The sequence below is a fragment of the Sciurus vulgaris genome (assembly GCF_902686455.1).
Source record: "Sciurus vulgaris genome assembly, chromosome: 10".
Lineage (NCBI taxonomy): Eukaryota > Metazoa > Chordata > Mammalia > Rodentia > Sciuridae > Sciurus > Sciurus vulgaris.
The window spans coordinates 78,206,907-78,233,376 of record NC_136470.1 but is presented as its reverse complement, the minus strand read 5'-3'; the positions used below and the strand labels follow the sequence as shown (position 1 = coordinate 78,233,376).

Genomic DNA, 26,470 nt, shown 5'->3' with positions numbered 1-26,470 from the left:
GACAGAACTGAGGAATTAGGGCTGCTATCCTCTAAATTGTGCCACTCAGACACTGTCGGGACTAGGACTGGTTACATTAGGAAGGAAATCAGGCTCTTTGGCTATAGCACAATGTTACATGAGTACCCTAAGGATAGAGCTATATCTCTCTGGTTCACTCTCCCCCTTCTCCACTCTGCTTCTGCTCTGTGGGAGGGCTATAGCAATAGGGTGCCTGTGACTTTTGGCTTCTGGTTGGATTTAGTCAAAGAGACCGGGCAGACGGGGGAAGGAAAGGGATGTCAAGGGTTTTGTTTCCTCAATTGCATCCCTGTGACATTGCTTTAGTCTGGCGTTTCCTTTCTGAGCATCTCAACTCTGCACAGCTCTCTTTCCTGGTTCTGGTAACCTAACCCTTCCTTGGTTCCCTTGGGTTCAGGGGTGGTCACAGATTGGCTTCCACTAGCCCTGGTTGAAACTTTCTTTTTGACTCTCCTACCCTCCAAACTTCTCTTTGTTATTAGTCAGCCCCTTTAGAAAGAAATCTTCCTTAAATTACCCTATCTTAACAGTGCTTTTTCTCTCCTATGGGGACCCTGACTAGTAGACACAGATGCTCCCCGACTTACAATGTGCTTACCTCCTGATAAACTCATCACAAAATGAACATATCATTCAATCAAAAATGCATTTAATATACCTCACCTACAGAACATCATTGCTTAAGTCTAGCCTACTTTAAATGTGTTCAGAACACTTACATTAGCCTACAGTTGAGTAAAATCTTCACACGAAAGTCTCTTTTGTAATAAAGTATTGAATATCTCATATAATTTATTGAATATTATACTGAAAAGTAGAAAATGGAATGGTTGTATGGGTACACTTTCACCCTATCATAAAGTTGAATAATTCAAATTAAATCACCATAAGTTTGGACAGACTGTTTAAACTGTATTTCCATATGATTCCCAAGTTTTCTTAAACAATACTGTCTGAAGCAGGATGCTGTGGCACATACCTATAATCCTAGTAACTCAGGAGGCTGAGGCAGGAGGGTCACAAGTCCAAAGTCAGCCTGGACAACTTTGTGAGATCCTATCTCCAATAAAATAAAAAGGGCTGAGAATGTAGCCCAGTGGCAGAGCACTTGTCTAACATGCATGAGGTCCTGGGTTCAAACCCCAGTAAATAAAAACACAGGAAGGAAGAAAAAATATACCATCTGGAGGCCAGCCTGAGCCAGAGTGCTGAGCTGTCGGGTGTCAGAGTAGACAATTACAGCAACAATAAGACCAAATGAAAGTGACAGAAAAGCCTTACTTCTTTCCTGGGATGGTATCAGCAGGAGGCTGGGCCTGGAGAGGACAAACTGCTGTTCATTTTCTCCATGCCAGCAGAGTGCCCTCAGGCAGGTCAGCATGGTCCTAGGGGACATCTCCCTGTTGAGGGAGCCTCCAACAAAAGGCTCTGGTAAGATCCAGGGATGGAAGTAGGAGAAGATCGGTCCTGGGTACCAGTCTGTGTGTGGAAAGTGCCTGCAGGATTGCCACAGCCCCTGCACCCACCACCCCTGTAAAGAGGCCTCAGCAGAGGCAGCTGGAGAAGACCTCTGCCCAGGCCTCAGGTGCAGACACCCAGGAATGGGGTCTGTGGATCAGAGCTGCTCATATGTGAGGAGCATGGGCTGCCTGGAGCCTGGGTCCCTCACTGTTACTCCCTCCAGAGACTGCTGTGCCCTGGCTGGGGGCAGAGGCCAGGGTGGGGAAGGCAGTAGTCAACGAAGTCTGCCAGGTTGACTTTTGCCATTGCCTAGAGCCAGGCCAGAAAAATTATTCATGTGCTCGTAAGCAGGGGTCAGACTCCTCAAGCACACACACAATGAACAGAAATGTCAACAATAGTGTCTCTAGCTCAGGACTGTCCAATAGTAATGTAATGTTAGTCACATATGTAAGTATTTTAGTAGCTGCATTTAAAAAGGGGGGAAACAGGTAGAAGTAACTTTAACAGTATATTTAATCCAATATATTTTGTGTTTCCTTTCTTTCACTATGACAAATACCTGAGATGAGTCAACTTATAAAACAAAAAGGTTTATTTTGGCTCACAGTTTTAGAGGTCCCAGCCCATGTTTCATTGGCCCTGTTGCTTTAGCCTGTGTTGAGGCAGCACATCATGGCAAGAGTGTGGCAGAGCAAAGTCACTCATATCATGACCAAAAATGAAAGAAAGGATGTATATCGCCAATAATCTAAAAAGGGCCCACCTCTCAAAGATTCCACTACCTCCCAAGAGCACACACTGAGGACCAAGTCTTTGACGTGACTTTCTGGGGACACTTAAGATTCAAATTATAGCAATATATCCAAAATATAATTTTAGGCACATGACACATGTTTTTAAAAGTATTAATGATATATTTTATGTACTTTTTTATACTAAATCTTCAAAATTTGTGCATATTTTATAATTAGAGCACATCTCAATTCAGATTAGCCACATTTCAAGTACTCGAAGGCAATATGTGCCTACGGTTGAGATAGCACCATGCTAGGTGATGGGCTTATGAGGTCTTAAAATATTTTTTCCAAGTTTTCTTACACAAATGTGTTTTAAATTTTATTTTAAATGTATACACTACAAATACTATCATATCTAAGTTTTCTTTATTTTCTAATTTATTTTAGTAACAATTTCCTCTTAAAAATTTAGCCTTGGCTGTAGCAGCCTGAGAGAAAAAGGGGCTATTTCCATTTTGAATGATTGAGACAGGAGAGCATCTGGTGGGCCAGGTTGAAGTTGGGTTCTTAGAAACAGAAGGCAGAGTTGTGGGAGACAGAGAGGGCTGCACAAGCCAACTGGGCTGGCTGAGTCTTCCTTTTTGTCTGGGGCTGCTGCCTGCTTGGATCTGAGCATCACCCAGACTAAAGCCACCTTGCCCCAGAACCAAGATCTAACCAGATACCTAGCTGGACCTCACTTGAAAATATACAGGTCTTTCTAAGTAATTCTGAATGGTTTTCAAGGAGTAAGTGGGACACTAAATTTGAGTTTCAAAGATTGAAGGAGGATTCCAAGAAGTTGGTCAGCTCTGCTCTGCACCAGAAGGTAATTATTTAACACTTTCGAACAGTAAAAAAAAAAAAAAGTGTGTGTGTGTTGAATGTATATGTATGTGTGTGTGTATATATATATACATGATTCAAGTATGATTTGTAGCAGGCAGTGTACAATCTGTTCTGGGCTTATAGGAAGTATTTGTAGGTTGGTAACTAGTTGGCTGGTTGGTATGGAAACATCTGCCATGATAAGTAGCAGAGAATTTACCCAATAGCTAGAGGCATTTTGGATAAGCAAAGAACTCTGAATTGGGTACCAGGATTCCTCCTTCTGACCTCTCTATGTGACCTTGAACAGAGTGCTTTTCTACCTGATACTTATGTACCTTGACAGACAGGGTATTAAATCAGACTCCCAAGATGATCTCTAAGACTCATTGCGGTGAAAGCATTTTGTGACTCCCTCCCCCCACCACACACACTGGAGGAAGCATTTAAAAGCCAAGCAGTTCAAAGATGGAATTTGGAAATGACTTCCAAGCCTGATTTCTGGGACAGCTGAGGCCAGAAGAGGAGGATAATGTGCATTCATCATTAGAACCAACATCGGGTGGAAAAGAACTGCCCAGAGCCAAGGATCTGACTAGGCAGGATTGGGCAGAAACCACCTGGGCAGACAGCATTAGCAGACACGATACTGCTGAATTTTGTTTCCACTGGAAAAGTCCTTTTTTTCTGAGGCAATGTTTTCCACAGCTCCAGGGGGCTGTGGTCATTTCCTAACAAGATTTTCCTATTTTGTGCAGCTGTAGTCTGGCATTTGAGACGCTGAGTGTTTTTAAGTTGAAACTCACTTCAGTTCTCCAGAGCTGAAGGATGGTGAGCTAATTCAGGGCCTGGTGTGTAAGGTACTACGGCCTCTGCCCCTCAGACCATGGGGCACTGCCCTTCTCTTCTGTACCTAGGAATTAAGTTGCTAATTGCATAAAATTACAAAATTTCGGAGTTGTAAGGTCCTTGAGAGGTCATCTAGCCTACTTTTCACATTCTATAGACGGGGAAACTGAGGCCCAGAATAGGAGGAGCACTGACCCCAGGCCACATAGTCGGATAGACAAAAGACCACTTTCCTGACTCTTTTGGAGCCAACAAACTGTCCACTGTCCTTCCTCCTTAGGGATTGAGGTGACTTAGGGAGAGAGAAAATTTAACTTGCTATGAATGATTTAATAGTTTCCAGCCTTAATCTCATACCTCATGCTCACCTGATCCTTCTTCCTCTGTTCCCCGACTACACCATCCTGTCTTTTGTTTTTTGTTTTTGTTTTTGTTTTGTACCACAGATGAACCCAGGGACACTTAACCACTGAGTCACATCCCCAACCCTTTTAAAAAATATTTTATTTTGAGGCAGGGTCTCACCAAGTTGCTTAGAGCCTTGCTAAATTGCTGAGACTGCCCTTGAATTTGCAATCTCCTGCCTCAGCGTCCTGAGTCACTGGGTTTACAGGTGTGCGCCACCACTCCTGGCTGTCCTTCGGTTTTCAAGGTTTATTAGAAATGATAGATGAAATATGCAAACAAACAGGTTCACTCAGTAGGCATTCACTGAGAACCTGCCACTGCAAAGGATGTAGGATGTATAAGATGGGGGTCCACCATAGTCTGGGAGACCTGTTTTCCCCGATAACCGCAATTCAAGGCCATGAGCGCAGTAACATCTATGAAAGACACTGCCTAGAGAGCACCAGAAAAAGGTGGTTCATTCTAGCTGGGCATCTCAAAGATCACAGGAAGATGTGGACTGACAGGTAGAGAATGGCCTACATGAAACCATCACTGGTATTTTGCTTATTTGGTAGAGGAGCTGAATTCAGCTTCCAGGATGTGAGTGTTTACACTTAATCCACAACCATCAAAAGTGGGGACTTCCCACCCCCACCTCAAGATTCAGAGCGTAAAAGAAAGCTCTGCTTCCATTAGCACTTATGCAGTCCCTTTCTCTACCTTATCTCTTTTGATGTTCATTTTACACTGCTGATTACATGTGCCTGGCTTACTCACATCCCAAGAGCCTCCACCAAAGTCTTTCTCATTCCATTGTAGACATAGACCTTGGGAAGCGAGAACAGGCTAAGCCACAGGCATGACCAAGCATCTGGGTCTGCACTTTTGTCAGTTCAGGAACTGCAATGGGTTTGGGGACCCCCCTCCACACACACCCAAAATGAACGTTGAAAGCTTGTTAGGAGAGAAAGTTAATCTCCTGGGTCTCTTTGTAAAGAAATTACCTTGTAAAATGTCAAACACCTGGTTCAGTTAGTCCTTTCTCTAGGTTGTCATTTACCTGTAAAAGGAGCTCTATTCAAGTCTTAAATGTCAACTTCTTGTCTCTGAAAATGCTGGATCAAATAACCCCCTGCACGTTGCAGCCTGTACTCTCATTCTGAGGCTGAAACTCCCTGGCTATTAGTCAGGGGTGGCTAGACACTGCTGGGAATCAGTCCCAGGGGAATGTCCACTAGGTACTGCAGGATTTTGGATTTGAGTCTATAAGTTTAAAGCATCTCATTTCTGAAGGCAGTCCCTAACTCTATACCCCAAGCTATTCAAAAGATGACCACTCTTTGCAAAGGCAATTAGACTTGAGTTTTATTCCCAAGCGTGGGTCTTTCCCTGGCAGTTCTTCCTGTATCCAGCCCAGTTGCTTTCTCTTCTCTGAGCTGATTTCCCTGAGCTCCTGTCTTTTGATGGCCTTTCCCAGCCTCTGTGGCACCATATGTTTGATGATGTCATATAAAGAGGACCAATCTCCCTTAGCTGTCCTCTAACTTTTGGAATGAATCCTGTCCCCTCCATAGTGTTGGGGGGAAAACAAATTAAACTCTAATGCAACTAGGGGGCTAATGAACCTGTCTTTCCCAGGGAATGGAAAACAAAGGTTCCAACCAATTGCAACTCCTCAAAATCCTGCTGAGAGGTGATCTGTCCCTGCCTGGACTAGCTGCTAATGAGCTCAGATTCGCCTATTCAGTGCTGTCCTTTGTTCCTGTCTCCAGTACTACCTGAATGCTCTCCCACCCCCACCATGCCTGCAGACACACTGAACCAGAAGTTCATCTTGGGGGCAAGAGATGGTGATTTGAGCCTCTAGTCATCGTAAATCACTGGAGTGATGTCTCGAAATTCAAGGCAACTTCAGCCTGTGCTACTTGGATTATTATGAGCTGGTATAAGCAGAAACACTAGGACATTTTCAGGAAAATTATTTTAAATGTGAGAATCCTTTTTTTATTGTCTCCTGTCTATTCTGGTCATAGAGTGATTATTATTGAATATTATCAGGCTGTATATTCACAGACCATGTGGTTCTTGCCTGGTATTTCCACCTTATTGCTCTCAAGTGCTCTAAGTGAAATATACATATAGTTATGAGTTAGTTTTAGAAGCAGCTTATTTTCCAAACCTTACATAACTGCACTGTGGTCTTGGCTTTGTTCCTATCCAGATACTAGGCTGAATGCAGACAAAATAAGCCAGCCAATTCAGACTAAGATCTCATTTGACTAACTCCCCTCCCCGCATACACACACCATCATTACCACTAAATTAGCACATTTCTTAGGCATCATTCAGAACAATGATTCTCAATCCTGGCTGCAGTTAGAATCATTGGGGAGCTTTTTAAAAAAGAAAGAAAGAAAAAAAATCAGTGCCCAAACCCCACTCCAAATCAATTAAAATAGATTTTCTAGGAGTGGGCCTCAGGCACGGGAATTTTTATAAAGCTTCATGGGTGCATCAGTGTGCAGCTATAGTTGGAAATCAGTGTTTTAAACACAACCAAAATTAATGATTATAGGCTTTTCTTACATACCAACTGTTAATTTAATATTTGCATAAAACTTAAGATAGTCCCTTCAAGTCAAATAAAGCTAGCAGGAAGTTAGTCTATATAGTGCAAACAGATCACATAGGGAAGGAACAAAAGCAGAGATATCATTCCAGAAGAGTACTCCCTAAGTTAACCAGACCTCTGGGGATCTGAAAGCAATAATGCAGACAAACAAATGTGGCCAAATAAGTGGTAGCAACCAGTTTCCTATTGGGCATGCTTCTAGTAACACCCGGGTGTATGTGTGTGGAAGGTAGTCACGATCTGCATTTCATTGTCTCCACTGAGGAAACTTGGAGAGAAAGCCAACATTTAGCCACAGTACAGGGAAGGGAGGATGAATGAGATTAGACCCAGGACACAACCTCCTAACACTGATATTGGGACCATGGAAGACTGCTGCCTGAGCTTGAGAATTCCATGACAACCACACACTTGCATCTCAAGGATGCTTTCCTACCAGCACACTGCTCCCTGCTGCCAAACTCACACTCAAAGTGGATCCTGAAGGCAACCCCTTTTACCTGGCACCACCCAGTTCCATAAAAGGCATCCTAGCTGCAGCAGGTCCGCAGCTCCCCTGAGGAGGCAGAGTCTGCTTCTCTGAATTTGTTTGCCAAATTCATGAGTCTCCAAATGGTCCTGCTCACAGAGAGGTCCAACTTGCAAGCCTCACAACATCTCCATTGCTTCAAAAGAATTGGGGAAGTCCGCTTCTAATTACCACATTCTTAGCTCATTTTTCTTTCCTGTAGGAAACACACCCAGCTCCTTTATGAAAACTTGCAAATATTTCACATTTGTCTGGAGAATAGGTTTCTTTCCAGGTTTGGGGAAAACTGAAGTCACTGATACTATCAGCTGCTGGCCGATAGTGTTGCCGAATGCCAGCACGGGTTCCTAGCCCTCTCAAACCTGACTATGAGGCCGTTGTGGGGAAAGAGACAAATGAACCTCAAGTGGAAATGTCCCTGGGCCTGCTGGGAGTAGTACCTCAAAGAGGAGAACTGAATAAGGTATATGGTGGCTGTCTTGAGCCTTCTCACCACCTCCAGTACCTCCCTCAGCCCTGTCACAGGACTAGATGATTCTAGTTCAGACCCCCATTTAGCATAGAACAGAGGAAACACCTTGTAACCCTTTTGGGAATAGAAATGGAACAGCCTAGATCCCAGGACATCAGGTCTGCTGAACTTCCATCTGAATATAGCCTGGCTTTCCTTGGGCTCCCATTAATCCAATACATCCTTTTCTCTAAAGGGCACAGACCAAGCAAGATCTAGTCCCAGCTAACGAGGTGCTTAGACCAGGTGCCTCAGGATGTTTCTCATTATTGGGATCACCCTATTCCCTGGATCAAGTCTTCATCTGTGCCTATTCAGGGTTACTAATTGTCATGGGGACGGACGAAATGTTGATTAAATTCACAAGATACTGCATTTAGTATAGACTATGAAGTTAGCACTAGATGGAATCTCTTAACATTACAGAGGGGACCAGAAGGCTCAGAAAAGAGAAGTGACTTTCTCAAGGCCACACTAGTTAATGGCAAAGGTAGGATGGGAACTCAGAAACCCCAATGCTCAAATCGGTGTTCTTGCTACCACCCCATGCCACCAAATTCTAATGAAAAGTGGAGTGTACAAGTTTGGGAGGGAAGCAGCGTGCTGGGGCAGGAAAGCATCTTTGAGTTGGAAGCTTCTGGTTGTCATAGAATTCTCAAGCCACTGCTGCAGGCTCCAGTGGTCCCAATGTCAGTACAAGAGAATGTCTCCTGGGTCTAACTGATAACATATTCTTTTCCCAAAAAGAAGGCTATTTGAGGAAGTAACATTGTTATTCGGGATGTGTAGAGGGCCAGTCCAGGGTTTGTACTGGAGAGAAATAGATGAAGCCATGCTGGGAAATTGGCATGGAGAGGCCCTCTGCTCCCTGCAGCAGGAGCAAGAAAGGCCAAAGCTACCGGAAACCTTTCCTGGCTCTATGGATAGTCAATAAAGAACCAAGAAAGACGCAGGGCTCCAAGAGGAACCAATGTCCCTGAATTAGAAGTGGAACTCTTCTGAGAAAGGAGAAGCCAACAGAGGGAAAAGTTAATCCCTTCTTAACTGTTCTTTGTTCTGGACACAAGCTGAAGCAAGTAAGAGGAATTTCTAGCCCAAAACCCCCAGTGAGAAAAGTCGGGTCAGTTGATTCATTTAACCTGCTGCCAGCCACAGAGGAGACCTGAAGGGAATTAAAGGGACACTGCCATTTTATGAGGGGGAAGAAAAAAATAGCTGCCTGAATGAAACTGCAATTGTGTCTGATCCCAAGTCAACACAGTGCCACAGTCAGGAGGGAAAAGATTCCCTTGATGCCAGATGTGGGACTGAGCTCCCAAGGACTGCAGGCAGGATATGGCTGTTCCCTCCTCCCCTACCTTCTGCAAAAATAAAAGCAAGGAAATTCAAACTTGGCTCTTGAATAGGCTCATTTTGTATATCAGTGTAACCTGAGCACCTCTCAAGCCCCAGGGCTTGGTGTCTGGTGACTTGTCCCTTTCTTGGCTCTGGAGACTGCCCAAAAGAGCTGGCTGTCCAGAGCCTGAGCCTGGGTTCCCTCTAGTCCAAATCAAAAGAAAAACAGAGGGTGCTGAGAATGTAATGGGCTGGAGGTCAAGTCTAGGCCACAGCCCTTGGCTCAACATGGGAACCAGAGTCATGTTTGATGGGATTCTTCAAAGATATTCTTGATTCAAAGAAAATTTGCTAAGAGAAAGGAGATTGAAACAATTTTTTTTTAGTTAGACCTTTATTTTATTTATTTATTTTTATGTGGTTCTGAGGATCGAACCCAGTACCTCACATCTGCTAGGCAAGCCCTCTACCACTGAGCTACACTCCCAGCCCCAAGGAGATTTTTTCTTTTTTAAATGAGTTTTATGTTAAACAAAAATGAGGTAGAAGCACTAAAGCGGAGTGCCCGGGAACTGCTCAGAAACAAAACAGTGAATTCACATGGGCCCAGACTCTGGGCAGCCATTGGCTCCCACTGAGGCAGTCTCTGCTGAGGTTCTCTCTCCACCTCCTCCCAGAACAGGCCTGCTGGTTGCATTACAGAAATGAGGGCAGAAAATCAAATCTCTCCTGTGTTCTTAGTTCTGGCCACTGTGCTGGGTAAAGCTTCCCGTGACACTCTCTGTTCTTTTCCATGTCTTGAGAATCTGAGCCGCAGAGCAAATGTTTATGATGAAGGAGCACAGGTTCTGGCTCCAGGATGTCTGGCGCAGGACTCACAGTGCTAAAGGCCTAACAAAAAGAAGGCTGAGGAATGAAAGCATGCAGCACAGGTAGGCTCCTCCCATTCTCAGCAAGATGCACACCCCCATTGCCAGCAGCTGAAGGGACCAGTTCTATTCCAAACCAACCTTGGGATTCCCAGAGTCTTTGGTGGTACAGCCTTTTTGGTCAGCATGAATGTGTTCAGCATCCCCTCTGTGCTTAGCTTAGTACAGGCACAGGCAGGTCATGGAGAAGAAGACAGAAATGGTCCCAAATTCATGTGATTACATCCTCCTAGGGAATACAGATAGTAAACCCAAAATTACAGGTGCATCAAGCATAGTGAAGGAGGTATCAAGGAGCCATGGGAACATTTATTGTAGCCCAGAGGATCAGGAAGGGCCTCCCCAAGGAAGTGACATAAATCTGAGACCCAAGCACCCAAAGATGGGAGATGGTAGAGACTTTGAATTTTCCCTCAAAGTCCACCTCCTCTTATTTCACACTCAATTTTCAGGCAAGTATGTGACTTTCCAGAAAAATGATTACATTTCCCAACCAGTTAGATGTGACTATGTGACCACATTCTGGTCAACAGGAAGTGAGAGGAAGTGGTATATAATGTTTTGGGTTATGGTCAAGGACTTGTTATCCCTTTGTCCCCTTGCCCTTCTACCTGCTACTGTGTGGTTAGGGTGGGACGCTTTCTTGGAACATGCCAAGGAAGGAGACACCTCAGCAACAAGACAGAAGACCTCTGATGACTTCACAGACCAGGGCTGCCACATGCTTGGTGTTTCATATGAGAGAAATAAACATCTATCTTGTTTAGGCTGTTGTTATTTTGGTCCCTCTATCACAGCAACTGAGGCTGAGAAATAATAACTAATAATAGTCTGAGAAAACAGCAAAGTGCTTCTGCATATCTTAACTCCCTTTCATTTTCCCAAGAACCCAGTAAGTAGGGAATCATTAGCATTAGTTTAGTGCTACTGAAATGAAGGCAGAGAGAGAGAGAGAGAGAGAGAGAGAGAGAGAGAGAGAGAGAGAGAGAGAGCGCTCTGCGGGGGTGGAGCCAGGGACTCAAGTTCAGGTAGTATTCATTATGCCTCCCTGATGGGTTTATTATTTCTTCCATTAGTGTGATGTCTTCTCACCAAATCCACCATGTTCTCAGCTTTGCCCCCAGCCCCAAGCTAGTCTACTCTGTGACTCATGTTCATGATGGCACATGCCTTGGCCAGCCCCAACAGTAGGTATAAGTGCCTCTAGGAAGTGGTGATTTAGGGTCAGGGATTTAAGACTAATGCTATTTTTCTCATAGAAGATCTTAAATTTTATTCTAAAAGGGAGTACTTGGAATCATCCTCTTTCCCCCATCCCCAGCTTAACCTAGTGCTCCTATGTTGGTGAGCTTTTCATTGCTGTAAAATAACACTTGGAGCAGTCGACTTACAGAAAGAAATAAATATTTTGGCTCATGGTTGCAGAGGTTTCAGTTCATGGTCACTTGACTCCGTTGTTTCTAGGCTTGTGGCAAGGCAGAACCTCATGGCAGGGAACATATGGTAGAAAAAAGCTGTTCACCTCATGGTGACCCAGATGCAGAGAAAGAAATGAACTGGAGACAAAATATACCCTTCAAGAGTGCACCTCCAGTGAGCTACTTCCTCCAGCTAAGTCCTACCTCCTAAAGTTTTCACCGCCTCCCATTAATCAATTAAGCTATGAACCCCTCGATGGATTAATCCACTGACAATGTTAGAGAAACTCATGAACCAATTATTTTCCATAAGTCCCACCTGTGCACACTGTCACATCAGGAACCAAACCTTCAACCCATGAGCTTTTGGGGAAATACACAATACAGACCATACCACCTCCCCTTGTGCAAAGGACTCAGGAATTCTTGATGACAATAGCACTTGAAACTAGGGGACCCTCAGCTCTTTCGTTAGTGTGAGTTCCTTCTATTATGATAGTCTAGACTTCTTAGCAGGAGCAGCCCAGCTCCTCTGGGCTCTCCTCAGGACACTATGTAAGAACGATTCTGTTATTTCATCTTTTGTCAGTCTTTGATTGCATGGGGAATTGTGAGCTAATCCATGTTCACACAAATCCTCGGTCGGCACTCCTACTGAGGCACTCTTTGGATATCAATCACCTCTAGGGTATAGCATTTGAATAACCAGATTTTAAAATATTGATTTTTATTCCTCACCACCAGGAGATAACTTTACACGTGCATTTGGCTTGACTGGGCCTTCAAGTGACTCAGATGCTTGAAACTCACAAAGGTTTCTGTAGGGCCTTCTATTTGCAGAACATTGGAGCAGACAGGAAGATAAGGACACAGGCTTAAGTGGACACCACTTCTGGGAAACTACAGGCTTTATGCTGAACCTGTGGAAGAGGCTGGGGTAAAGTCCATGTACAAATTTTATCTCAAACAAGCAAAGCTCAAGCAGGTTTCATCTGACAGCCTTTCCTTTTTTTTTTTTTTTTTTTGTATTGGGGATCGAACCTAGGGGTACTTTACCACTGAGATACATCCCCAATCAGTTTTATTTTTTTATTTTAAGATAGGGACTTGCTATGTTTCCAGGCTGGACTTGAACTTGAATCCTTTTGTCTCATCTGCCTGAGTTGCTGTGATTACAGGCATGAGCCAGCTGCCTTCCTCTTTTCATTTAGGATGCTTCTTTTATGGGCTTGTTGCTACCCACAAAGCAAAACCAGAAAATCAGGTTCCTCTGTCAGTAGTTCTGTTTTTCTCTTATTGCTTTTCTCATCAATTGCCATATTTGCTTTGGAACAGGAGGTTCTCTTGGTAACAATTCTGAGGCACCCAGAGAATTCTTTGAAATGGTTTGAAAATCTTCATAAGATTTTGAGACTCTCAGGTGGCCCTTTCCTCTTCCAACTCCCATGCTCTCTCCTTGGGTGGTTTGCATCTCCCATAGTTCCACCCTCTGCCCATGTTCCCAGTGCTCATGGATCTGTGTGACAGACCAGTTCTCCTCCTTGCACTCCTGACCCACATGTTCACCCTGCACATGGATCTCCATGCCTGGATATCCCCAAGGCTCCTCCAACTCCCAGTGGAATTCACTATTTTCAACAGCCTGCTTCTCTCCCTCAGATGATTATGTCTCCATTCACACAGTCACCAAAGCTAAACCCTGAGAGTCAGTATGGCCATTGAGTTCTTACCATGGGCTCTTCAATGTCTTTTATGTCATTCTTCCCCTCATTTACTTTCCAGTATGTCCCAGATAATCTTGTAACTAATCTCTCGTCTAGCATTATTGTTCCTATAACTTATTTTCTATACTTCTTTAAAAACAATTGCTATAATTTAGATCTGGAAAGTCCCCCCAAAGGCCATGTGTTCAAGACTTGGTCCCCAGCTTGGTGGTTTTGGAAATTGGTGGAACCTTTAGAGGTGGAGCCTAGTGGCAGGTCCTTCATGATTGGGAGTGTGCCCTCAAAGGGCATACTGGAACCTCAGTCCCTTCCTCTTCCTCTTTTTACTTCCTGATCATCAGGTGAGTGTTTTGACCACATACTGCTGCCAGGGTGAGCTACCTCTCTACAAAATTGGTCAACGGACCATAGACTGAAACTTCCAAAGCCATGAGACAAACCTTTTCTCTTTACAATTGTGAGAAAACCTTTTCCCTCTACCTATCTCATTGAATCTATTTGTAACATTTGATAGAAAGCTGACTAATACAGTCATCTTCTAAAGTGCAAATCAGATCATTCTGAGTTTTAGAATTCTTTCAATGGCTCCCTCTTGCCCTCAAGGTAAAGCTTAAATGTCTTTGCAGCCATGTAAGGTCCTTCCTGATCCAGCCATGTCTACACCTCCAAACCTCCCTCCCAACTCTCTCCACTCCTCAGCTACTACATAGTTAGTGTTCCTTGGTATCTACAGGAGATGGTTCCAGGACTCCTGTGGACACCAAAATCTGCAGATGCTCAAGTCCCTTATATAAAATAGTGTAGAACTTGTATATAACCTATTCACATCCTTCCATACACTTTCAATCGTCTCTAGATGGCTCCTAATACCTGAAATGATGTAAACGCTATGTAAATAGTTGTTAGGCAGTATTGTTTAGAGAATAATGACAAGAACAAAGTCTGTGCATGTTCAGTACAGATTCAATTTTTTTATCTGAATATTTTCAACCTGCAATTGTTAGAATCTGCCCATGCAGAACCTCCTGGATGCAGAGGGTCAAGTGTGCCCCAAACTGCTGTGTTCTCACACCTCTGGGCTCTGACCCCATCACTCCTTCTGCCAGGAATAGCCTTCCTCACCCTCCTTACCTGGACAGCTTCCTCAGGCTCAGTGGAGGCATCTCCTCTTCCAGAGGCCTTCCTACCCATCCCACCCCACAGCACCCTTGGCACATTGTCAGGACATTTGCCATATACATCATTTTTGTGTGCATCTCCTCTGCTGGTTTGGGAGTTCCTTACAAGTAGAAGCTGTGTCTTGTTTGTCTTGTTCTAGAGTCTGGCAGTATGTAGCACAGGATAGGTGTTCATTAAATGTTTGTTGAAACAATGAGGCTATGTGGAACCTTAGGATCACTTTCTTCCAACATTTCTGTCACTTCTACTTTGCCAATTTTTTTTTGTATTAGTAAAACTTAAGACAAGGAGCATCTAAGCCAAAGGACTGGGGGTATAGCTCAGTGGTAGGGTTCAATACCCAGCACCCCCCCCCCACAAAAAAAGAGAATAATTTAAGTCAATAAAAGCAGTTTTCTTAACTTTTTCAATAGGAAAATTAATAAGTTAATTCTTTTAGTCATCCCTTAATCATTCATTTAAGGAATAAGCCAGGACCTGTGCTAAGTATCGGGATATGAATGCTGGGTTGAGGTCTCTTCTTTGAGATCCTCCTGCCCCCACTCTCACCTTGCCCCTAGATTATAATTGCCTACAGTTCTGCTCCCCGCTCTCCCTAGATTTAGTTCCTTGAGGACAGAGACTGTGTTATTCATCCTTATGCTCATTTATTCATTCAATACACATTTATTAAATATCTACTGTGTGTAAAGTCCCTTTAGGTGATCACAACACCTAATAATTAGACTAAATTCTCTGCCTGTGGAATGTACAATGTGCTTATCACAGAGTTTAGGACATAGTAGGCTCAAGAGGAATATTTGTTAAATGAAGGAAGGGTAAACTCGGAGGGAGATGAGTGCTGTCCTCAAGCATCTGGAAGGCAGCCTGGGAAGAGGAACACACTCATTACAGAATACTTCGAAGGGCAGAGCTAGGACCAAGGTAGGTACACTGCAAAGCGTTGGTCTGGGAAGACAAGGAAGACTTTTCTGTTGGTAAAAGCTGTTCTATGTTATAGAATGGTGATAGTAAATGATAGCACAGAAGCTTGTAGAAAGCATTCCCACAGCAAGCCCAAACCAAATGACCTTCAGTTTCTTTCCAAATCTGGCATTTTTATCTTTGAAAACACTGAAGTTCATCCAAAATGTTCAGCCATCAGCATATGTGGCAAATTGGACATTGGCTTATGGAAATTTTCTCCAGAAAGGGAAATATGCCACCGTTACAGTTTCATAGTGATTTTGCTCTGAACATTTGGCTCCTGGGAACTTCTCTGTCTTATTTGGCATCTCCACCCCAGGTCCTGGCCAGGTCTGACTGAGAGCAGAGGAAATTCAGGGGCAAGAGGATGAGCTAGTGCTCGAAGGAGAAGAGAAACTTCAAAATCCTCCTGGCCTGAATTACAAGTCCATTTGATAAAATGTTATTTTGCTATTATAAAGAATAGTGAATTTTTTAAATATATATATTAAGTTAAAAAATTAGAGAATGACTTCTATGGTATGATCACGTTTGTGTACTTCCTAAAAGAATATATGTAAATATATATGCATAATTTTTTAGTTTACTTTTGGGGAATAGTCAATACAGAAAGCAGGAATGGATGAAGGTGACTTTAAATTTTCACTTTTTATGTTTCTATCTTGAGTCTATTTTCTAACTGTGTGCTCATCACCCATCTTTTTAATGCCAATGTCTTATCTGGTGGGATAATAGACTAATTTTTAACTTCTTCTTTATAGTTTTCTATTTAAAAAATTAAAATCTAATAATTCCCCAGAGGCTAGAGAAAAGAGAGTGGGGACTGACTGGGGTATCACCAAGACAGATTTTATAGCTCTCTTTTTAAACATGAGAAAATTGACTTGGTGGCAGAGGGCGGGGGAAGGGAGAACCTCTTCCGTATGATCACTCAGTAAACCACGCCAGGAACAGGGCTAGATCTCCTGGGTTCCAATAAGACTCCCCAACTATGCCAACAAGGGGAAAGGAAAATGGTGGTGGGGATGGGAGTCAATATTTGCAGCAGTATTAATTACATTCATGTTAGAAATGCCAGGGTCCCCCAAGGAATCAAACACGTGCTCCTAAATAGCGTGGCAAGTCAAACTTTACTTCTGCAGAAGACTGTGCTACCAAAGAAAATTCGGCAGGAGAGCACATCCGGGCAAGCAGTCCTGTTTTTATCCCTAACCTGCAGCACTGCCCCTTGCTCTGATAGGAGGAGCTCAGGGTTACAATCTATGCAATTGGCTAATTTTAAATTTGGGGCAAGAAAGGGGAAGGGCTATAGTTAAAATGGCCACAATTGGATCTCAAACTGGCTACAATGATTGAATTTCACATCCCATTTAAGGTGAAATACTATATTTTGAAAATGACCACTGAATTTTCTATTTCTCACATTCACCAACCAACTGCTGAACTTAGAAAACCTTTAAACAGTAAGATCCATCTCACCTTGAGATTTCCAAGATCAATCTTAAAGCAAACACAGAAGATTATTTACTTTTCCCCCCATTTTTCTTTCAGTGCTGGAAATTGAACTCAGGGCCTTGCACATAGTAGGCAAGTACTAACCACTGAATTGTATTTCCAGCCTAGACGCTTACTTTCTTGACCCAGAAGGAAAACATGATAAAATGATACCCACGTAAATTTCCTTACCATATATCCTGGGGTTCTCATTTTTCTTTTGTATCCTACTTATTGCAGACTTGTTTGTACAGTACAATGTGGTGTCTGGAAGAATCCTTTAATATAGTGATGGCTAAGGGAGACTAAGGGTTAGCCTGAGAGTCTGGGCTTGGTGCCAGTCAGGCAGTTCAGAGCAGATTTATGGCCGCCTTGACTTTCTCGTTCCATCTTATTAACCTGAGCCTCCCTCAGTTTTTCCCAACTCAGCTCACTTCCAGAGCTCTGTATTCGACATTTTTGGGGGGGCAGGGGGACACTGGGGATTGAACCCAGAGGTGTTTAACCATGAGCCACGTTCCCAGCCCTTTTAAATATTTTATTTAGAGACAGACCCTCACTGATTTGTTTAGGGCCTAAGACTGGCTTTGAACTCATGATCCTCATGATCCTCAAAATGCATGTGTTCTGCATTTTGACTGGTAACCTGACCTTGGTTCTCAAGGTCTATAGGGTAAGGTTGAGGACTTTAGAGTCAGCAGTTAAGATTTGAAATAGCCATTGTGGAGAAGGGAACCCAAGACCAGTTGGAAAGACTCATTATTCTTCTGGCTTGCTCAGGATCTCCAATTTTCTTGGAACTGATGGGTCACATAAGTTGATTTCACAAGAAGAGTTTGTACCTCACCCATTCTCCAAGGGCTCGTCAGTGAGCCCATTTCCCAGTGGATTTCATTTTATCCTTTTGGGTCTTCTTCCTTGTAAGCAAGTTCTAGGAGTCTGCTCTATTTTGGTTGTTTGCTCTACTTGTAATGCCAGTCTTGATCAAAGGGGGAAGCATTGGATATTATGCCTGTTGCACTTCAGTTAAGGTGGTGACTTTGATTGGAATCAAAAATAGAAAAGTTCATTGGATAGACAATGAAAAGCAACCTTCCCTGTAGCAAAGTCGTTCTGCCAGGAGAAGCAGGAAGCTTTGTACCGGTGTCAAGCTTTTCACCCACTGAACATTGGAGGTGGATGTCATTTCCTTCGCAGGTAAGATCAAGAAGTAGTGTGTGGTAGGGCTCTGTGATTTTCCAGTGACTCAGTCTGTCACCTTTTAGAAGAGGTCTCAGAGAGAGAAGGTACAGAGTCTGAGCTTACTTTCTCAGTGCTCAAGTGGGTTCTTTTAGAAGTCAGATGGATATAGTTCAGTTAATCCTACCCTCCCCATCCCTCCCCACTCATGGTTGTTAGAATCATTGGTCTCTGTGAAACACCTTTTTTAAATTTATTTACTTCCTTATTCCTTTTTCTACCCATCCTGCAATTCCATTTGCCTGTCTCACCTGCAGTTATTCTTAGATGTTTAGTGCGTATCCTTTTATTTGCATATTTTCATACAAACAGTATTTCTTCACAGAATTTTAAATTTATGCATATGTTCTATATCATTCTGTTTTTCACCTTTTCTCCCATTGTTTTCTGTTTCTCAGATCCATCCATGCTGCTGTGCCTGCCTCTAATCATTTGTCTCAGTCCTCTGCACAGTGCTCCCTGGTGTGCGTGAGTAAGAGAGCATAGCATTCGCCTTGTTTTATTACTCCATCTTGCTGATGGAAACAGGTTTCCTTCAACTCCCACCACAGATAACTGTAGGAAACATTCATGAATATATATTTCCTTACAGAATTGAAAGAGAATATCTTGGGATGGAGGAACTGCAATGCCAAATTTGACTCACAGTGCCAGGGTGCTACCCAGAACTTTTGCTAGTTCACATTTCTCTCAAGTTCATCTTTCACCAGCAGTGTTTAAGAGTGGCTGTGTCTACATTTCTGCCAGTACCTGGTGTCCCCCTTTCTTTCTGTATTTTGTCAGTGTAATAGGTATGCAGCGACATCTTGTTGTTATAATCTGTGTTTTTTCCTATTACTAAAAGTGTGAGTTTCCCTCCTCATCCTTCCTTGTAGTGGATGGCATACCATTCAGTCCCTGCTTTAGGACTGAGATCCTCAGTCTCCAGCTGCCAGGAATGTTGGCGTCTGATGGCATACATGTGAGACACTTCCCAGGTACTGCCCTCAGTCAAAAAGAGCTGCTTCACCCAAGGTTCTGAGCCTTTCATGAGGGCAGCATCCCTCCAATGACTAGTCCATGCAGGAGTTCAAAGCTCCAGTCCTTGGTCCTAAATTCAGGACATCTCTGAAGAGATCATTGGCATCCGCATTTCTGCATGGGATTCAGGGAGGCCTGGGCTGCGCCCCATCACAGTTCAAAGTCTGGCTCTGCCCAGCCCTCTGCTGCTTCCCTGACTTGACAAGCACTACTCCCAAGGCCATTCCCAGATCACCCACCATTCACAACTCTACACTTCTGAGTAGTTCCCCAGGAAAGTAGACCAATGCCAACTGTTTAACTTTGTGGAATTTTGTCTCCCATATTGTTATGATTTAGATGTGGTGTCCCCCAAAAGCTTACGTGTGAGAGAATGTGAGAGGGTTCAGAGGGGAAATGATTAGGTTGTGAGAACCTTAAACTAATCAGTGAATTCACCCCGGGTGGAATTAACTGAGTGGTAACTGGAGGCAGGGGGGTGTGGCTGGAGGAGGTGGGGGTGTGGCTTTGGGGTATATGTTTGTATCTATTTTTGGTGCTGGGGATTGAACCCAGGGCCTTGGGGCTTGCGAGGCAAGCACTCTACCAACTGAGCTATCTCCCCAGCCTATATGTTTGTATCTAGAGAGTGGAGTCTCTCTCTGCTTCCTGATCATGTGAGCTGCTTCCCTCTGCCACACTGTTCCACCATGATGTTCAGCCTCACCTAGAACTCTGAGAAATGGAGCCAGCCTCCTATGGACTAAGACCTCTGAAACCGTGAGCCCCCCAATAAATCTTTCTTCCTCTACAACTGTTCTGGTTGGGTCCTTTAGTCAAAGCAGCAAAAGAGCTGACTAAAACACATATCTTGTGTATCTATTTCCTTTCTCCACTTTTTTCCCCATTGCAGTCATAAATGTCCACCATCCTTGCATATTCTTCACATCAATCTCTCATTGGCTTTAGATCTTCTCCTCTTCTGCCATCAGTCTGCTAATGTTGTTCATGGGATCTTTTGTTAATTAGATATTGGCGAAAATTTTGAGGCCATTTTCTGCCCCCAAAATGAGCTATGCCAGAGTTCCACCAATTGACTCTATCCCTAAATACTGAAAAAAGAAAATCTTGCTGATCCCCCCAAAAAAGAAATTCCTAATTTTGATATAATCAAATTAATAAAATTTACCTTATGATTTATGCCTTCAAAGTTTTTCTTCTAAAGAACTTTCTGGATCACAAATGTACCAGCAGCTACTGATTTGATATTCACTAGTTTTCTTTAACCTTTTTTACTTAGGTCTTTAAGCCATCTGGCACCCTCTTTTGTATGTGGTGTTAAGTAGGGCCTACTTTTATTTTTGTCCTACAATGAGCCAGTTTTACCAGCACTATTTACTAAACAGCCCGTCCTTCCTCATTGATGCATAATTACTACTTTGAACCTTTAAGTTTTGGCATGTACATGGGTCCAGATCTAAGTTCTCTGTTTTGCTCTGTGGATTTGTTTGTATGTGTTAGAAATTACTGCTGTTATTATAAAGACTTTCTAATGTCTTAATATCAAACAGGGTAAGAGGCCCTTTTCTTTTTCAAAAGTTGGTTTTCTGTACTCAACTTAAGCGTCTTTCCCTGTCCTGTACGTCCCTGATGTTTAAAGTAAGTTTAGCTCAAGTGTTTTGGACTTTCTATGCTGGCTTTGTTGGGGCCAGAAACCCTGGGCTCAGCTGGCAGCAAGGGGTCTGCTAGCCTGCCTGCCTTAAGGGAGACTTGCATCATTATCAGTGAGCACATGCAAGAACAGGGAGAGAGACTTTAGGAAGAAGTCAAGCCAAGAGATGGTATCTAGCTTTCATTGGCCACTCAAAAGCCCTGACAATTCTTTGCGAAGTGGAATTCAATCTGATCCAAGAGAAACAGTCAAAGGCACACAGATTTTAATGCACTTGGGAACCTAATCACAGGCAGTAATGAATGGTATTAATAATACCATCCTGCCAAGGAGAACACCCTATCTGGATCTTGGTGGCCTGGTCCCTGTCCTGAGAATTGTAAGGGCCTGTCGAAAGGTTAGCTCATTGCCACCTTGTGTCTCCACTTTTCTTGCAGCTTTAATCCTACTGTTCCCAAAACCTCAGCTTGAAGGCACATAGCATTTTCTTTTTGTGATAATGAGGAGCCTATGAGCAGGCCATGGTTAGTCATCCATGGTGTGAAAATGACGGGTGCTCCAGCTCTGGAGGTGCGGACGGGTTCAGACACATCAGAGTTATGGGTAAAGACAGGCTGGTGAGGGGGAATGAGGTGACTCATCACCAAAACCTTGAACACAGAGTTCAAGGAGAGGGCCAAGACTTTCCAAATGCAGAATCTGTTCTTTGACGGGGCCAAGGCCTCCCCAAGGCAAAGGTCATACTGTGAAATTCGGTCTTCTCCTCACCAAGGACCACAAGGACAAAAGAATAAACTCTGATTTTGTCCAAGTTGCTCTCCTAGTATTGGCCTAGTTCTTTCCCTGTCCTGACCCTCCATAATTTTTTGAGTAAGCTTAGTTCAAGTAAGTTGAACTTCATATGCTAACTTCATATGCTGGCTTTGTTTGGGTCAGAGCCCTGGACCCAGCTGTCAGCAGCTGAGAGGATGCCACTGTCATCCTCTTCTGCATATCGTGTTCATGATCCTTCTTTTTCTCCAAGGCTCTTCCTTCTAAGTTAATCATCTTGAAAACAGACATTTTCAACTGACTTGTAGGAATGTTATTCCTTCCTCCCTGCAACTCTGCACAATGCTGGTTGTTGGCTTTATGTGTTTACCCAAGAGTGTAAACAGGTCTGATTGCTTGGCCTGCACCCAGGCTGGCCCCCACCCTGAGGTACAGGGAGGTCCATATCTCCTGCTCCCTTGGGAGAAGGGTCACATCCTGATTGGAGCCCAAGAGGGCCCGGGAAGTGGCCTTGATTGACTAAGGTAGCTCTGCTGAACTCCAGAAAGCCTTCCCACTTTGCCTCTCTGCACCTAAGGACCACTCCAGAGGAGGCCTTCATATGGCCTGTTCTTTTGCTCTGGATACGTTTTGAGAGCTTAAGTATCCTTCTTTTTCTTTAGCTTTTTTGAGTGTAATGGCCAGCATTCAGAGCTTCTACTGGCAGCTGCAGAGACCAACCACTGTGTCTTAAACAAAGGCAGGCTTGGCAAAAGACCCTTCAGTGGACATTTGGGGTACTTGTTCTAAGGGATGTAAGAGGGATCTATCCAGTGTCAGTCGTCTGGAGTTGGGGGAAGTACAAAAGGGATGAGATGGTTCCTTTTTTCAGAATTAGTAAGGGAAGGAACAGGCTGTGATGTGATTTAAGATGCTAGTGTGGGTGTCGAGGAAGAGTTCATTTAGAAACCTTAAGATCTAGTACATGGGGATGTAAGATGTTCACAACAGGAGATACCTCAGTGGTGGGAATCAAGTGGATCCCTTGGAAAATAAGATCATCCGTTCTTTACTCCCACCCTATTTCCCCATCAATTCTAGACATTCAAAAGGAAAAGAGAATTATAGTCCAGCCCTTGGTCATGTCATTAAACCCGATGCTGGGCTAATTGATAGAGTTAATCATATGATCTGTTCTGGTGCCAGTCAGCCGCTGAGCATATCTTGTTTAGGGCTGTTGAGAAGCCTGGAATGTTTCTCTACCTCTTTGATTCTCTATTTGTCTATGTGTCTAAGTATAAGACTAATGAATCCATGGTCCCCTCCTAAAGGGACTAGAGTTCCCCAGACACTTAGACAAAGACTATTCTTTCAAAAGAACAAAACTGGCTTTCCTCTATTTGGTTTCTCTGAGGGATATTAAATATAATTTTTCATATGGTGCAGGCTTCAAGGCAGACATGTGGCCAAAGACTTCTTTTTTTGTTTGTTTTGGCAGATCTGGGAACCAAACCCAGTGCCTTGGGCATGTTAGGCAAGCACTCTACCACTGACCTACCTAGTCAGCCCACCAATGAACTTTTTTGGTATGGGCTCTAAACCTGGCCTGCCAGTCCCTCAGGGGACCCCTGAGAGTTAGGCTGTGCCATGCTACTCTGAGAAAAGAGGTATGAAGGTAAGGAAAGGTGGGCAAAGTCAAAGATGGGTATGAGTAGCTAAATATCAAGGTTCTCTCTCTAGTCCATCATTTTCTGTTCCCTGGTCACTACTTCCTACCTGGGGCTTCTGAGGAGCCCAGTTAAGCTATGCAACTTGACAGATCGAACACAATCAGGAATAGCTGATTTCCCAATACACATTTCTAAACCACTCTGTTGTGCCTTCTTATGAGTCACAGATCTGTGGGTAAGGAGAAACTAGAATGGAAAAGTACTTATGCTCCTTATGACCTGCAAAAGCAGGTATTACTATAATGAAGTATTTGAGGATGGATATTTATAAAGAAAGAGGTTTATTTATCCTGCAGTTTTGAAGAAAGTCCACAGCATAGTGCCAGTCCTGGCAAGGGTCCCCTTAACTGTATCACCTCATGGCAGATGGCAGCACAATGGCAGGAGCATATGCAAGAGAAAGAAATCACATGGCAGGAAGCCAGAGTGAGGGGGAGAGACCAGTCTTATAACCTCCCACTGGGCTCCCACTCTTAAAGTTCCCACCATTTCCCACATTGCCACACTGAGGAGCAAGCTTCCAACACATAAACCCTTGAAAGACAAGACATATCCAAACATTGTAGCGAGTAAAGATACCTCTGGACAAGGAATCAAAGATGATGCACAAAAGTACTGCAAATAGTCAACTATCTAGGGAAGAATGTAAAACCTGGCTAAATTGGAAAGAAATGCAAAACTAGAAATCAGTCATGGGCTCTACTGAACATTTGTTAAATCTGACCCTAAATTTTCTACCACATCAGACCACCATGTACCCTGCACAAGTGGCCATTATAGATGAACCTCATTCATTTAGCTCCATTTGGAGCACTTGTCTTAGCTTGCGGCAAGTTCTACTTCTTGGTTTCTTCTCACATATCTTCTCTCTCCATACATTTCCTGAACTATTTCAGCTTCCCCAACCGATATGGCAAAATGAATATGACGAAACTCAATAATAGCACAATTGTGTGCTGGGGAAAATGACACATTTAAATGGAGTTAGAGGCCCTAAAAATTGGTTGCATCTTTCTGGAGAGTAATCTGGAATTAGTAAGAGATGAGACCTAGTTGTGATCAAATAATTCCACCTAGGGAAGCACACCCTGAATACATACACCCAAAGGGAAAAAAGAGCTCCTGATACAAAAATAAACATCTTGGTGTTATTAATACTAAAGAATTTAATATAGTGCAAGTATTCAACAGGAGGCAAATTGGAAAGTCAATTATGATGCACTCATATTGTAGTTTTCCAATTAAAACTGACAAACTGAAGACTTGATACACACAAAACTCAATATGAAATGATGTTAAAAAGTAAACTGAAAATTATATATTAACACAATGAAAAATTAACAAGTGTCAAAAGGAATGAACAGAAAGGCAGAGATTTAATATGCGATGGATTTCTCCTCTGGAAAATCTGTGTTCATAAGAAACATGTTTACTAAACAAAATTAAAAGGTGACAAAGATAGGGTATTCTGGTAGTTGTTTCCTTCCTAGCCTGGTAAAGGATTTGGCTCCTTTCCCTTTTTAGGTTGAGTATCTCCCCTGTGGATATTTTCAGCAAGGAGAAGACAGGAGGAGCCTTTCTAAGACCTCTGTCCTTGAGCGTACTGCCCTCTGCCCTACACTCCTGCTGCCCAACAGACTAGTCTTCAGGAAATCCTCACTTCCTTTCCCTTCTCCTAACCCACTTTTCAGAAATCAATAAAGCCTACAGCCTATTGGAAAGTAGCTGGAGACCACTGCAATGAATATCTGAGACAGCACCAAACAAGAGGTAAGAGGACCATCGTTTTAGCCCTGCCTTTGCTACCATCTTCCTCAGTAGCCTTAAGCAGGTCATTTCTAGATTTGGGGCAAATCTCAGTCTTAGTAAAATGGTACTATTGGACCAGTTGATTTCTAAAGACCTTGAAGTTCTAATATGTCCATGGATCTATCTTTGTTGATACAGAACTGGGAAAGTGTTCTAAAATGGAATTCTCTTCAATCTGATTCTAAGAATTGGCTCCACCATCCAAATCCCTGGGGCAGCAATGCAATCCACTACAGGTACAAGGGCCCATCAAAGCCTGATTAGATGAAAAAGAAACATTGTCTGGACCTTTGTCATCAGACAATAAGAGCTCAATTGCTTCTTGAAAGGATTAAGAATCAGAAAGTTCCAACAAGAAGCAGATCTCCTTTATAAGAAGACTCCTGATAGTCTTGACCTCAAGTTTCCAGAACAAGACAGTTTGAACAGTTCTGGCACAGCTATACAGGTTGCAATGATAAGGTTCTTTTGTCAAAACAGTTCATCTCCATCATAGCTTTCCAGAGAACCAAGCAAGCTGAACAAGAGTGTTGTCCCAGAAGCTTCTGCCAACTGGAGAAAAAGCATGTCAAGCAAGTCAGAAATTCTCCAGGTGCGCATAATCAGGAAGAGAGAAAGAGAAGAGAAAAATGGAAACTGTAAGAAAAAGTGGCCAACTATGGTATGCAGAGAGGGCTCTTTCTGTCCCTTCAGTTTCTAAATCTAATGAGCTCATCTGTCTTTGGGCAGTAAAAACTGAATGATGAGGGGAGGGACAAAGCGATTGGCAGAGAATGTGAAGGATATGGAAAACAACAACCCCCAGGGAGAAAAGGAGAACAATGGACTTTCACAATTTCCTATATCTGCAACTGTTCCCCCTGACTGCCTAATGGATACATTCTTCTATGATTCGGTCTCACTGAACCCTATAAAACTCAGACCCCTATTGTAACCAGTTGCCATTTTCCTCCTGAAAATTCACCCCTCCACTGCTTAATAAAGCATCCCTGATCTGTTGAGGTATGTCTGTTTCTTTTACTTTCTCTTTCATTTGCTTTCAGAGAATGCATGGCCTATGGGCTCCTTCAGGGCCAGGATGCAATAAATGAGTAGGTGAAGCTCTTCCCACTAAGAATAATTGAACAGGAGCACCGGGTGGACAGGAGTGTCCTGTCTATAGCAAAGATCTTATGGGAACAATGACCATTATATCTCTTATGTGAAGCTGTATGAAGTGATTTTAA

At 43.2% G+C, this 26,470-nt stretch overlaps 1 long non-coding RNA gene across 2 annotated transcripts in view; it reads left to right on the top strand.

Annotated features, from left to right (window-relative positions):
* The window catches only part of LOC306638287, a 32,757-nt gene extending 6,519 nt beyond the window's left edge, over positions 1–26,238 (top strand). Inside the window, exons 1-3 of one of the 2 annotated variants that reach the window (XR_013757461.1) lie at positions 15,480–15,509; positions 24,960–25,205; positions 25,741–26,238. This is a non-coding gene — a long non-coding RNA (uncharacterized lncRNA). Of the gene's footprint in view, positions 1–15,479; positions 15,510–24,959; positions 25,206–25,740 lie in introns of those variants that run through there. The other variant, XR_013757460.1, reaches the window with a different exon arrangement.
* Positions 26,239–26,470: the final 232 nt, after the last annotated feature.